Source organism: Bubalus kerabau, chromosome 1 (assembly GCF_029407905.1).
Source record: "Bubalus kerabau isolate K-KA32 ecotype Philippines breed swamp buffalo chromosome 1, PCC_UOA_SB_1v2, whole genome shotgun sequence".
NCBI lineage: Eukaryota > Metazoa > Chordata > Mammalia > Artiodactyla > Bovidae > Bubalus > Bubalus kerabau.
In genome coordinates, this window is record NC_073624.1 from 243676087 (window position 1) to 243689444 (window position 13358).

Sequence of the window (13358 nt, forward strand, 5' to 3'; positions counted from 1 at the left end):
TTCGACACAACTACTTGGAGTAAAGTTCTACAATATAAAACTACTGTCTTGATAGTACACTGTCTAAAGTACTGATAGGACTGTTCCAGCCTTCTGTTTATTTATCAAATATACCCTGCATTCATTTCTTTATCAAATATTAAGTAACACTGAACACTTACTATCTACCAATTCCTATGCTACTCCAGATATACAATTTAGTTTTCCAGCCTTATGTCAGATTATAAATTTTTTTACATCCACTGATCTCCCCTGATTCAAAAGACGACTGGGTTGTGAAACTGGCATGCTGCAATCCCAGAGTCTGAACATGACTTTGCAACGGAACAACACGATGGCATGTACCCATCACTGCAGTATCACACCAAGCAGCTCCACTGCTCTAAACAGACTCAACTTGTAGAGGGCTATAAAAGATGAGTAGTACAATGGATGGGGAAGGGAAAACAACATCAGTAATTCTTCTCTGCTAAGGTACTATTATCTACTCTTGAAAAATGCTGCAAGGATATGGTGAATACAATGGAGAAGCTGTGGACATCTGAAGAAGCAGAATCCCTTTGGTCTTTACAATCTCATACAGCAGAAAACTCTCAGAATCTCTTAACATTGCAGGATAAATAAAAATAATGAGAACATGACAGATATAAAGGGTCAAGCCTGGGAAATAAGAGTTGATTGCAAAAATGTTGTTTATTCATAGAGTGGAATACTGCTTAGCAGTTACAAAGAATGAACTACTGACACACGCTAGGTTAAGAATTCTATAGGTGGACATGCTATCAAGATTTTTTTTATCACCAGATCTTCTTATTTTTATACATTTTATTTGCTTGATCTATAACTGTGCAGCAAAATGACCCATCAGAATTCTCAATTTTTCAACTCTTCTTGTAGCTTTATTGATTATTTTCTTTGTGTTTTTGAAGTTACTAAGATCACACAAGATAAAATTGTTATGTTTCCCTTGGGAATTACAAGGGAATATATTCTATTATAAATAAAATACTATAACTTTATTATGTTATGACTATTTGTATTCCCATTGACACTTTTTTACTGGCAATTTTTTTATATCAATAGTTACTCAAACTTTATTTTGTTTATCATTTTTCTGTGAGATTTTTTTTCCATTCTTGTACATTCAATATTCTGTCCTTATGTTTTAGATTAATCTCTCATAAGCAACATGCTTGGTTTTTAATCCAATGTGATAATTTTTGTCATTTAGTTACTGAATCTGTTTTTTTTTTTTACAACTGTTGTGGTTATGGGTGCATCAATTTGTTTCTAATATATTCTGTGGGATTTTTGTTGTTCTGTTGTTGAACTTTTTTCTGTATTTCCCTTGCCTTCTTGCCTTCAATAGATTTCTTAATTTGTTAATTTTTATCTGTTATCAACTTAGCAGTTTTAAAATATGATTTGTGTTTAACTTCAAAGATTTTACAGATATATTTCAGAAATTTTGAAGTTACTCAGTTTCCTCATATTCTATACAAATGAGATACATTTTAACTCTGTTTGCCTCTATGTTGACATGAATGTTATTTTTACCCAATGTTTTAATTACTTCATTGTTTATCACCAAAATTTAAGGATTCTAAGTATAGACATATCTCATTTTACTGTGCTTCACAGATATTACATTTATAAAAAAAATGAAGGTTCGCAATAACCCTGTGTATAACAAGACTACTGATGCGTTTTTTCCCAACAGCATCGGCTCACTTCTTATCTCTGCGGCACATTTTGGCAATTCTTATAATATTTCAGACTTTGTGGTTATTATTATAATTGTGAGGGTAAACTGATCAGTGACCATTGGTGTTGCCATTGTAATTACTATTTTTATTTTTCATTAATGTATGTACATAATGCTACCACACATTTAACATAGTATAGTGTAATCACAACTTTCCCAAGTACTGGGAAATCAAAAATTTCATGTGACTAGCTTTACTGTGATATTCACTTTATTGAAGTGGTTTGGAACTAAATCTGCAATATCTCTGAAGTATGCCTATATTGTTTCACCAAAAAACTATTTATATTTATCCCATGTTCACCAATGTCTATACACATTTTTCCTCCATGCAACTCTGACTTTCATCTTCATGTTACTTCCCTTATATCTGAAGCTTTCTTTAACAAGAATCTGTGATTGTTAAACATTCTCAATTTTTGTTCATCTAACAATGTCTCTAGTTCATTTTCATTCTTGAAAGATAACTTGCCTAGTTACATAACTCTAGAATGACCAATTCTTTTTCTCAAAATATTGATTAAATTTTGTCAGTGTTTAATAACTTCCTTTATTTTCAGCTGGGGCAGAGACTGCTGTACTGTCAGCAACATTTATCTCATACTACAATTACTTTCTTGGCCCAATGTTTTCCAGAATAAAGCTTTGTAATTAGGGTTAGGTGAAGGCCGAAAAATTTTGTTTCAGATTTTTTTAATGTGTTAGTATTATTAAATACATATCTTCTGACTTGAGGTCTCTAAATAGAATTTTTATTAATTTTTTTGGAGTACAGTTGATCTAAAATGTTGTGTTAGTTTCTGCTGTACAGTAAAGTGAATCAATTATTCATATATATGTATCTACTCTTTTTTAGATTCTTCTTCCCATATAGGCTATTATAGAGTACTGAGTGGAGTTCCCTGTGCTAGACAGTAAGTCCTTATTAATTATCTATTTTATTTATAGTAGTGGACAAGTTCTAAAGGAGAAATAAGATAAAACATAGTTATTTATCATCTTATTCAGAAACTTGTCAGGGAAAACAAGTATTCTTTGGAGACCACAATGCATGATATAGTATCTGATATAAAATGCACTTTCAGTAAATATTAAGACATTAAAAAATAATAGATAATTGTGTCTTTTCACTTTCCTTCTGTAGTTTCTTCCCTTCAGAATTATTTGCTGTCATGTTAAAAAATAAATTAAGCCTAACCCCAAATACATTTATAATAAATGTGCACTGAATATTAATGATGTTATATGCTATTCCTTCCTTTAGAATTCCCACTTTTATAGATGAAAAGAGTAAAAAGTCATGCCTCTTTAATGATGAAATTTTAGACATTAAGCAAAGGGTAGTGGGCAGATTATTTCAGGACAAATTATCTGTCCTGCCCAGGGATCACCATTTAATCTTCCAAAGCATAAGGTCACTCTCCTATATTCAAAATTTGTCTATCATCAATAATCAGCAACATTTCAATTTAAGGCATGCAAGAGACTGGGAAGAAGCAAGAACCTAATTAAATCAACACAGCAACCAGATGGAAGAAAACAACTGTTTATTCCTTGATAGCCAAATATTAACAGGTACAGAATGTGCTTTCAATAAATGCCTGTTGAGTAATGAATGAATGAAACTAATGGATAAAAATCTCATTTCATGAAACCAAAGCATTTTCAGAGACAACAGATAAAATAATAAAATCTAGCTTTCAAGCCTTGGTTTAGGCATGTCACTCCCAAATGGAAGCTTAATTTGTAAAAAAGATCAATAGAACACTCCACCTCTCCTCCCAGGTCATCCCTGAGCTGTCAATTCTCTATTTTTGGACAGAAGGAATCTGAGACCCAGAGAGAAGGTACTGCCTGTGGCCAAACATAACAACTGGCGTGCCCTTTGCTGGAGTCCTGCTCCTCTCACCCTAGCCCAGTGCTTTTGCCCTTTCACCTTAGTGCCTCTGTAATGTAACTGGAAATGTTCTCCTGGGCACTGGGATCTGAACAGCTCTTTATATTTTCTATCACAATAGCACTGCAAGCGGCTCCTTGCAAAACTTGAAAATCTCCACGGGATAACAACTTCTCTCGGTTCTTTTCATTCTCAGCTAAACTGAGCTAGAATAATCTTTCAAAAAATCCCCAAGACTTAGCAAAACACTCTGCAAACAAGGGTATAGAGGATAGTAAAGAATCACTTTTTTCACTTGTCTGTAAAACTCTAGAATTAAAGGTATTTACTGTGTGGATCAGAACATTCAAAACAGTCTGGCCTTGACCTATCTGAAACATAAAAGAAAAAGGCAACGTCATTCACAAAAGAGCATATACTGAACCATCATTTCCCCTTCTGTAACCTGAGGATTTGTGTTGTTGTGGGAATATGTTTAGAGAGATGAAATAGATTTCAGGAAACTTGAAACGTAACTGTAACTTTAGAGTTCATAAGATATTGCAAATGCATTTCTTTTGAGTTCAACAAAGACCAAATTTTCCTTTGGTTTCAGAGACATAGAGTACATTGTATAAGCAATAAAAATCTCCTAATAGTCTGCCAGACAAATAATATTTGTCTTAAATTGTGTTCCTAGGAGACCTTAAAGGTTACAGCCACAGGAGAAATGAATCCTAGATGGCTGCAACAATGTCCAAAGCAATAACTTCTACTGTGACTATCATTGACTATCCTGGGAATCTGGAGCCCTCTGGCAACCCAGGAGGACAGTACTGATCTCAATTTCTTCTGAGATTGAATTGATACCATGACTCTTGTCACATTTGCAGAGCTAGGCTATAGATATTTTCACCCTAGAACACACAGACACACACATTTTTGATCCTCAATCTTTCACAGTTCTTATCTAACTTCAGCTCCAACAATCTTTCACAGTTCTTATCTAACTTCAGCTCCCAACTTCCTTTATGAAAGAAACAAGACACAAAATAACAGTGGATCCAGCTGAATAAAGGGTAGATTTTTTTGGACATTTTCCCTCAGAACAGAGATCTGAAAGTGCCAAAATTGATCTATAATTCCCTGCCTTATAGTCCAGTGTTAGGTACTAAAATACATGGCCTTCTAGCACGCTGAATAAATCTAACAATCTTTTCCTATTTTAATCACCATAAAAAAGCCACATGGCATAATAAGCAGCTTGTGCATTTTCAGGAATGATTGGGATATGAGATCAGTGAGGACTTCATTCTCAATTTAAAATGCATTGCCCTTGATATTGGAGAAGGCAATGGCACCCCACTCCAGTACTCTTGCCTGGAAAATCCCATGGATGGAGGAGCCTGGTAGGCTGCAGTCCAAGAGGTCGCTAAGAGTCGGACATGACTGAGTGACTTCACTTTGACTTTTCACTTTCATGCATTGGAGAAGGAAATGGCAACCCATTCCAGTGTTCTTGCCTGGAGAATCCCAGGGATGGGGGAGCCTGGTGGGCTGCCATCTGTGGGGTCGCACAGAGTCAGACATGACTGAAGTGACTTAGCAGCAGCAGCAGCAGCCCTTGGTATTCTCAAATTACATTCTTTAGGAGTTTCATGTACCTTCTGTACTTGCTCATGAGTACTGGAAATTTGCCAGATGAATCTAGCTCTTACTCAATTACTTGGCACGAAGAGTGATATTTGGGTACTTCCCACCAATATATCAGATTAATAGTGTATTATACAAATCTTATATTTCAGTTAGAAGATTAAAAAAAGTGAATTCTAATAAAAATGAGTATAAATTATTACTATGATTAATAGATTAATATATTGCAGGTGACAGAATGCCATATCTATCTTATATGCCTGATTATAGATACAAAATGAGAACAATTATTTAAACAAATTTGACTCACCTCCACTACCCTTCCCCATGAATGGTATCTCTTAGAATATCTAATTCCAATTAAAGCAACTTTTATTGTCTCCTTTTTTCCTTTAGCTATTTTAGCATATAACACTGTAGAGGATATTTCCATTTTATTTCGACTCTACCTATGATGTGAGTCATATATAATAAAGCTTGCCCAATGAATTTCTTGTGTATAATAAACAATGATTGTGCAAACTCTATTCTGAACTTTACTTATTCTCTATTCTGGGTAATATTTTGCAAACCCACTTGGCTGGCTGTGTGAAGTTGTCTACATGCTCATATGAATTATTAACATTAGGAAAGATATTTACCTATTAAAATTACACACCTAAAAATGGTAATTTTAACAATTTGAATTTAACATGTTAAAATAGAGGGGGAAACTTTCAAATAAAAGCAGTTATTTTATTTGGACAGACTGCTGCTTCTGTATTCAAGTAAACGCAGCTCGCTGGGGTAGACAGAATAATGATCACCACCTCTACCCTCTGCTCCCCCAACCATGCAAAATGTCTGGTACCTGAATCCCCCAAATCTGGCAATATGCTATGGTACATGGTAAGGGGGAATTAAGGTTTCAGATACAATTAAGGTTGTCAATTAGCTGATCTTAAAATAGGATTATCTAAGTGGATATTCTAAAATCCAAGGGTCTGAAAAGGTGGAAGAGGGAGACAGAAGAGCCTGTGTTAAACTGATTTAGCATGAGAAGGACTTGATTTGTCATTATTGGTGTGTGATGATGGAAAGCAACTAAATATGAAGGAATACAGGCAGCCTTTAAAAACTGCCAAAGCTAAGAAAATAGATCATCCCCTAGAACCTCCAGAAGGAAGACATCTTGATTTCAGCCTGGTGAGACCCATTTCAGATGCTAGAGAACAACAACCCAATAAACTCATAGGTAAGTTTTTCTAGGAACTGATCATCTTCCTACCTTTCCAAAAGCCTTCCAGACTTTCAGACATGAACTAGGTTAAAATAAGGAATTCTGACTGCTGGTGCAAAACCTAGTGCTTTATTGCGTCCATTACTCTTTCATTAGTAGCATTTAACACCAACTGAAATGATTCTATTTGTTTATTGCTGTTGCCATTGATACAATGTTAATTGTAAGAGGACAGGTCTTTAACTTGTTGTGTTCATCAGGTCAGTGCCTAGAACAATGCCTATCATGTATACAATTCCTATTAATTTACTTTCCTTGCCTCAAGACTGAACTTGGTGTTCTGTGGATGTGCATATTCAGTATTTACGTGTACTAACCACTGGTCCCATCACTTCATGGGAAATAGATGGGGAAACAGTGGAAATAGTGTCAGACTTTATTTTGGGGGGCTCCAAAATCACTGCAGATGGTGACTGCAGCCATGAAATTAAAAGACGCTTACTCCTTGGAAGGAAAGTTATGACCAACCTAGATAGCATATTCAAAAGCAGAGACATTACTTTGCCAACAAAGGTTCATCTAGTCAAGGCTATGGTTTTTCCTGTGGTCATGTATGGATGTGAGAATTGGACTGTGAAGAAAGCTGAGCACTGAAGAATTGATGCTTTTGAACTGTGGTGTTGGAGAAGACTCTTGAGAGTCCCTTGGACTGCAAGGAGATCCAACCAGTCCATTCTGAAGGAGATCAGCCCTGGGATCTCTTTGGAAGGAATGATGCTGAAGCTGAAACTCCAGTACTTTGGCCACCTCATGCGAAGAGTTGACTCATTGGAAAAGACTCTGATGCTGGGAGGGATTGGTGGCAGGAGGAGAAGGGGACGACAGAGGATGAGATGGCTGGATGGCATCACTGACTCAATGGACGTGAGTCTGAGTGAACTCCGGGAGTTGGTGATGGACAGGGAGGCCTGGCGTGCTGCGATTCATGGGGTCACAGAGTCGGACACGACTGAGCGACTGAACTGAACTGAACCACCCAGGTATATATACTCACTGAGTTACTCCCAACAAGCCCCCTGTGTGTGTGCATGCTAAGTCGCCTCAGTCATGTCCAACTCTTTGTGACCCTATGGACTGTAGCCTGCCAAGCTCCTCTGTCCATGGGATTCCCCAGGCAAGAATACTGGAGAAGGTTGCCATGCCCTCCCTCAGGAGATCTTCCCAATCCAGGAATCAAACTCCCATCTTTTGTCTCCTGCATTAACAGGCAGGTTCTTTACCATAAACACCACCCGGGAAGCCCAACAAGTCCCTCAGGGAATTTTTAATGTCAGTACAGCTGGAAATATATGCGATCAAGATTTCATTCTGAAGAAAACAGTGGCCATCTGATGAATAAGGATTTTCTACAGCTTATTTTTTCCTACGGAATGTCTCCTACTTTAGTGAGTTGCTATAAACTCCTACCTACCCTGACCCATTGGTACCTCCTGGGAGATGATCTCTGAGCTTTTGGAATGCTGTCTGATAAGAGTGTTTCTGTATGCCTGAGGCATTGGACCATGTTGTACCTATCTGACCACAGAAATTTAACCCAAATATGTGATTATGGTGAATACAAGATTTTGCTTTAGGAAGCGAATGTCTGAGTAGATAGAGGGAAGACAGAAAGATGCTGCATGCCTGCATTACTGACCCTAATAAAAACCCTGGTAACCAAGGCTGGGGTGAGATTCCCTGATTGAAAATACTCTGAATGTGTTATCTCACATTCTTGCTGAGAGAATTAAGTGCATTTCTCTTCAGGATGAGAACGTTTGTGTCTGGTGTCTCCCAGACTTCACCCTATGTACCTTTCCCTCTGCTGATTCTACTCTATGGTTTACTCTATAGACTCTGGATGGTCAATAAATAACAGCATAATTTTTTTTTTTAAATCATACTTACACATATACTGCCAAACACAAACATGTAAGAACATTCTTCAAAGAATTCAGATACAAGAGTCTGCCAAATTAAAAAACAAAAGGAAAACTATTTGGCTAATTCACCAACAGTAATTGCTAAGTCAAAAGAGACTGAAATCATATATTTAACTTATTGAGAGAAAATAAGTATCAGTACCAAAGACCACACATGCCTCAACTAAAGATCCCACATTCTGCAATGCAGACTGAAGATGCCGCATGCTGAAATGAAGACACAGCACAGCCAAATAAATAAATATTCTTTTAAAGAATAAGGACTAAAATAAAGACAATTTCAAATTTATGGCAAATAGATGGGGAAACAATGGAAACAATGAGAGACTTTATTTTCTTGGGCTCCAAAATCACTGTAGATGGTGACTGCAGCCATGAAATTAAAAGACACTTGCTCCTTGGAAGAAAAGCTATGACCAATATAGACAGCATATTAAAAAGCAGAGCCATTACTTTGCCAACAAAGGTTCGTCTAGTCAAAGCTATGGTTTTTCAATAGCCATGTATGGATGGGAGAGCTGGACCATAAGGAAAGTTGAGCACTGAAAAATGGATACTTTTGAACTGTGGTGTTGGAGAAGACTCTTCAGAGTCCCTTGGACTGCAAGGAGATCAAACCAATCAATCCTAAAGAAAATCAGTCCTGAATGTTCATTGGAAAGACTTATGCTGAAGCTCCAATACTTAGTCCACCTGATGCAAAGAACTGACTCCTTGGAAAAGACCCTGATTCTGGGAAAGATTGAAGGCAGGAGGAGAAGGGGATGACAGATGATTAGATGGTTAGATGGCATCACCGACTCAATGGACATAAGATTGAGCAAGCCTCAGGAGTTGGTGATGGGCAGGGAAGCCTGGCGTGCTACATACAGTCCATGGGGTCGCAAACAGTCTGACACGAATGAGTGACTGAACAGAACTTCAAATAATTAAAATCAGAGTTTCCCATAAATCTTCCCTACTTAAATAAACTTTTAAAAAATACTCCAGAAGGAGGACTATTAAGAAGACAGGAAAAAGTTTTGGAAATGCAAGAAAAAAATAGTGAAAAATGAAAATTTAAAATATGTGATCAATACAAACAAATGCAGTGTGCCCATGGGCAGATTTAGTAGAAATAGGACTTGACTAAAATCTAGATTTTACTCTACAAGTACCAGAGACATACGTAGACAAATGTAGAAACTGCTCAGTTTCTCTATTGGTAAGATAAAGATGTTCATAACTCTCTATCCCAAGGGTTGTCCTGAACATATGAGACATTGTAGATGTGATTCCACTTAAAATCTAGAGAAAAGAAAGTGAAAGTTAAGTCACTCAGTCGTGTCCGACTCTTTGCAACCCCATGGACTGTAGCCCACCAGGCTCCTCCCTCCATGGGCTTCTCCAAGCAAGAGTACTGGAGTGGCTTGCCATTTCCTTCTCCAAAATCTAGAGAAGGATACTGTAATTATTCAAATTAGCTATGCTACTTTGGTCAGTTTCTAAATGGGAGGGATATTACGCTGAACATTTAAACAACTACCATAAATAATTTTTGAACAAATTCTGAGGTGAAGGAAAGGGGCTCTCATTCTCAGCACTAGCAAATCTTAAAATGGAATAATAAACTGAAAATTCTCAATATTTTAACCTCAGGTGGTGCAAAACAGTGATCTACCAAATGGGTTAGAGAGAAAGAAAAGGGAAATAACGCCATTGATAGAGTCAACAGAAATTTTTACCTTTCATCAAAAATTCAAAACAGCATTTAAGCATTGGGATGACCCAGAGGGATGGTACGGGGAAGGAGTTGGGAGGGGGGTTCAGGATGGGGAACACATGTACACCCGTGGCAGATTCATGTTGATGTATGGCAAAACCAACACAATATTGTAAAGTAATTAGCCTCCAATTAAAATAAATACATTTAAATTATAAAAAATAAAAAATAATAAAAAGCTAAAACTTCCATTTTCCCCATTTTTGGTTTAATACATATTTTACATTTAAAACAAAATCACTATCCTGTGGAAATGAAAGTAAAATACAGTTTGTAAATAGCCTTTTGGATGTTCTGATAGTCATGACAAAACAGACATACTGAGGCATCTACTGTTGTTACTCTGGTAGCATTTTATGGTAAGCTCATAAATTAGGAGGGATATTTCAAAACAGGAAACCAGAGCATTGAACAGAAGCATCAGAAAGCATTAAGCAGTATCAGGCCCATTGCTTGAATTATTTACAGTGAGGAGATGGCTGTGTGTGTTTTTATCTGACTGAAATTAGAGATAAAGATGAGTGCTTAACTCTTTTATTTTATATTATAAACCATACACTATGTGGTTGAGAATTTAAGAAGCTTAAAATTAATGTGTTGAGGAAGAAGGAAGGACACAACATTTTAATACCTAGTATACTGCAGAAACCTGAAATGTGTTAAAATTACACAATATTCTTACCATCTGTTCTGTTTACATAATATCAAATGGCATATCATTTTTTTTTCATATTTGAAAATGCTCCCTCCCCCACAGTGAGTTCTTAGAGGCAAACAGAAAGAAAAGAGGTTTTTTCCCTTTAATTTTAGTGAAACTGTAATTCCAATTGGATTGTTATAGCTTTACATGTGAAAATATTTACTGCATCTTTATTTATAATAGGAAAAAGCCAAAAGCTGAACAAAATGGCAAATGACTTAAGAGTCCATCAGAAGGATGTAAAGTATCAATACAATGACAGAAAGTGCATTCTTTAAAAAGGGTGAAATAATTCTGTACATTTTTCTTTGCAATGAATAAGTCAATAAGTGAAAAGAGAATTAGCAAAAGAAACCATATGTGTATTTTCAAACCTGAGTTTATACACTCTCAAACATGTAAACTCAGGTTTGAAAAATACACATATGATTTCTTGCTTTAGTTAATCGCTTTCCTAGTATCCACTCACTATCTTTTTGCAACAGTATCTTAAATTTTATCTGGAAAACAGGGACAATGAGTAACTTAAGTCCTTACATATATCTTAGACTCCTTTCCTACTGTGATTCAAGACTTAATACAAAATGCATAAGGAAGATTCAATATGAAGATTTTTTCTGGGAATATTGGGAAGTTGGCTTTCTAATTTTGACCAGATATATGCTTGTCTATAAGTGTATGTAACTCCTGGAGCTGTTAGTCACCACTTCATTCTCAAGAAGTGAAAGCCCACAAAGAACGGGACCAACCAAAGGAGCTAAGAAATACAGAAATAAAACAGTCTTGGACAATCCACTTGAGCCATGGACCAAGCCTCCCCTGAAGCCAGTTTGTGTTCCCCACATTGCTCCTGCCACACCCTGTTCACAGATAAGTATGGCCATGGAGGACAGAATGAAGTAGAGCAAAAACCAGAGATCACGTCAAGAAAATTAGAGATACCATGGGAACATTTCATGCAAAAATGGGCACAATTAAGGACAGAAATGGTATCGACATAACAGAAGCAGAAGATATCAAGAAGAGGTGGCAAGGATACACAGAAGAATTATATTAAAAAGATCTTAATGACCCAGATAACCATGATAGTGGGGTCACTCACCTAGAGCCAGATATCCTGGAGTATGAAGTCAAGTAGGCCTTAGGAAGCATCACTATGAAGAAAGCTAGTGGAGATGATGGAATTCCAGGTGAGCTATTTCAAATCCTAAAAGATGCTGCTGTAAAATGCTTCACTCAATATGGCACTGAATTTGGAATACTCAGCAGTGGCCACAGGACTGGAAAAGGTCAGTTTTCATTCCAATCCCAAAGAAAGGCAATGCCAAAGAATGTTCAAACTACTGCACAATTGCACTCATCTCACATGCTAGTAAAGTAATGCTTAAAATTCTCCAAGCCAGGCTTCAACAGTAGATGAACTGTGCACTTCCAGATGTTCAAGTTGGATTTAGAAAAGGCAGAAGAAACAGAGATCAAATTGCCAGCATCTGTTGGATCATTGAAAAAGCAAAAGAGTTCCAGAAAAACATATACTTCTGCTTTACTGACTATGACAAAGCCTTTGACTGTGTGGATCACAACAAACTGTGGAAAATTATTCAAAATATGGGAATACCAGACCCCCTTACCTGCCTCCTGAGAAATCTGTAGGCAGGTCAAGAAGCAACAGTTAGAACTGGACATGGAACAACAGACTGTAGTCAAGGCTGTATACTTCACCCTGCTTATTTAACTTATATGCAGAGTACATCATGCAAAATGCCAGACTGGATGAACCACAAGCTAGAATCAAGATTTCCAGGAGAACTATCATTATCCTCAGATATTCAGATGACACCATCCTCATGAGAGAAAGTAAAGAGGAACCGAAGAGCCTCTTGATGAAAGTGAAAGAGAAGAGTGAAAAAGCTGGCTTAAACTCAATATTCAAAAAACTAAGATCATGGCATCTCTCCAATCACTTCATGGCCGATAGATGGGGAAACAATAGAAACATTGAGAAACTTTATTTTCTTGAGCTCCAAAATCACTGCAGATGGTGACTGCAGCCATGAAATTAAAAGATGCTTGCTCCTTGGAAGAAAAGCTATGACCAACCTAGACAGCATATTAAAAAGCAGAGACATTACTTTGCTGACAAAGGTCCATCTAGTCAAAGCTATGGTTTTTCCAGTAGTCATGTATGGATCAGAGAGTTGGACTATAAAGAAAGCTGATTGCCAAAGAATTGATGCTTTTTAACTGTGGGGTTGGAGAAGACTCTTGAGAGTCCCATGGACTGTAAGGAGATCAAACCAGTCCATCTGAAGAGAAATCAGTCCTGACTATTCAGTGGAAGGACTGATGCTGAAGCTGCAACTCCAATATTTTGGCCACCTGATGAGAGGAACTGACTCAT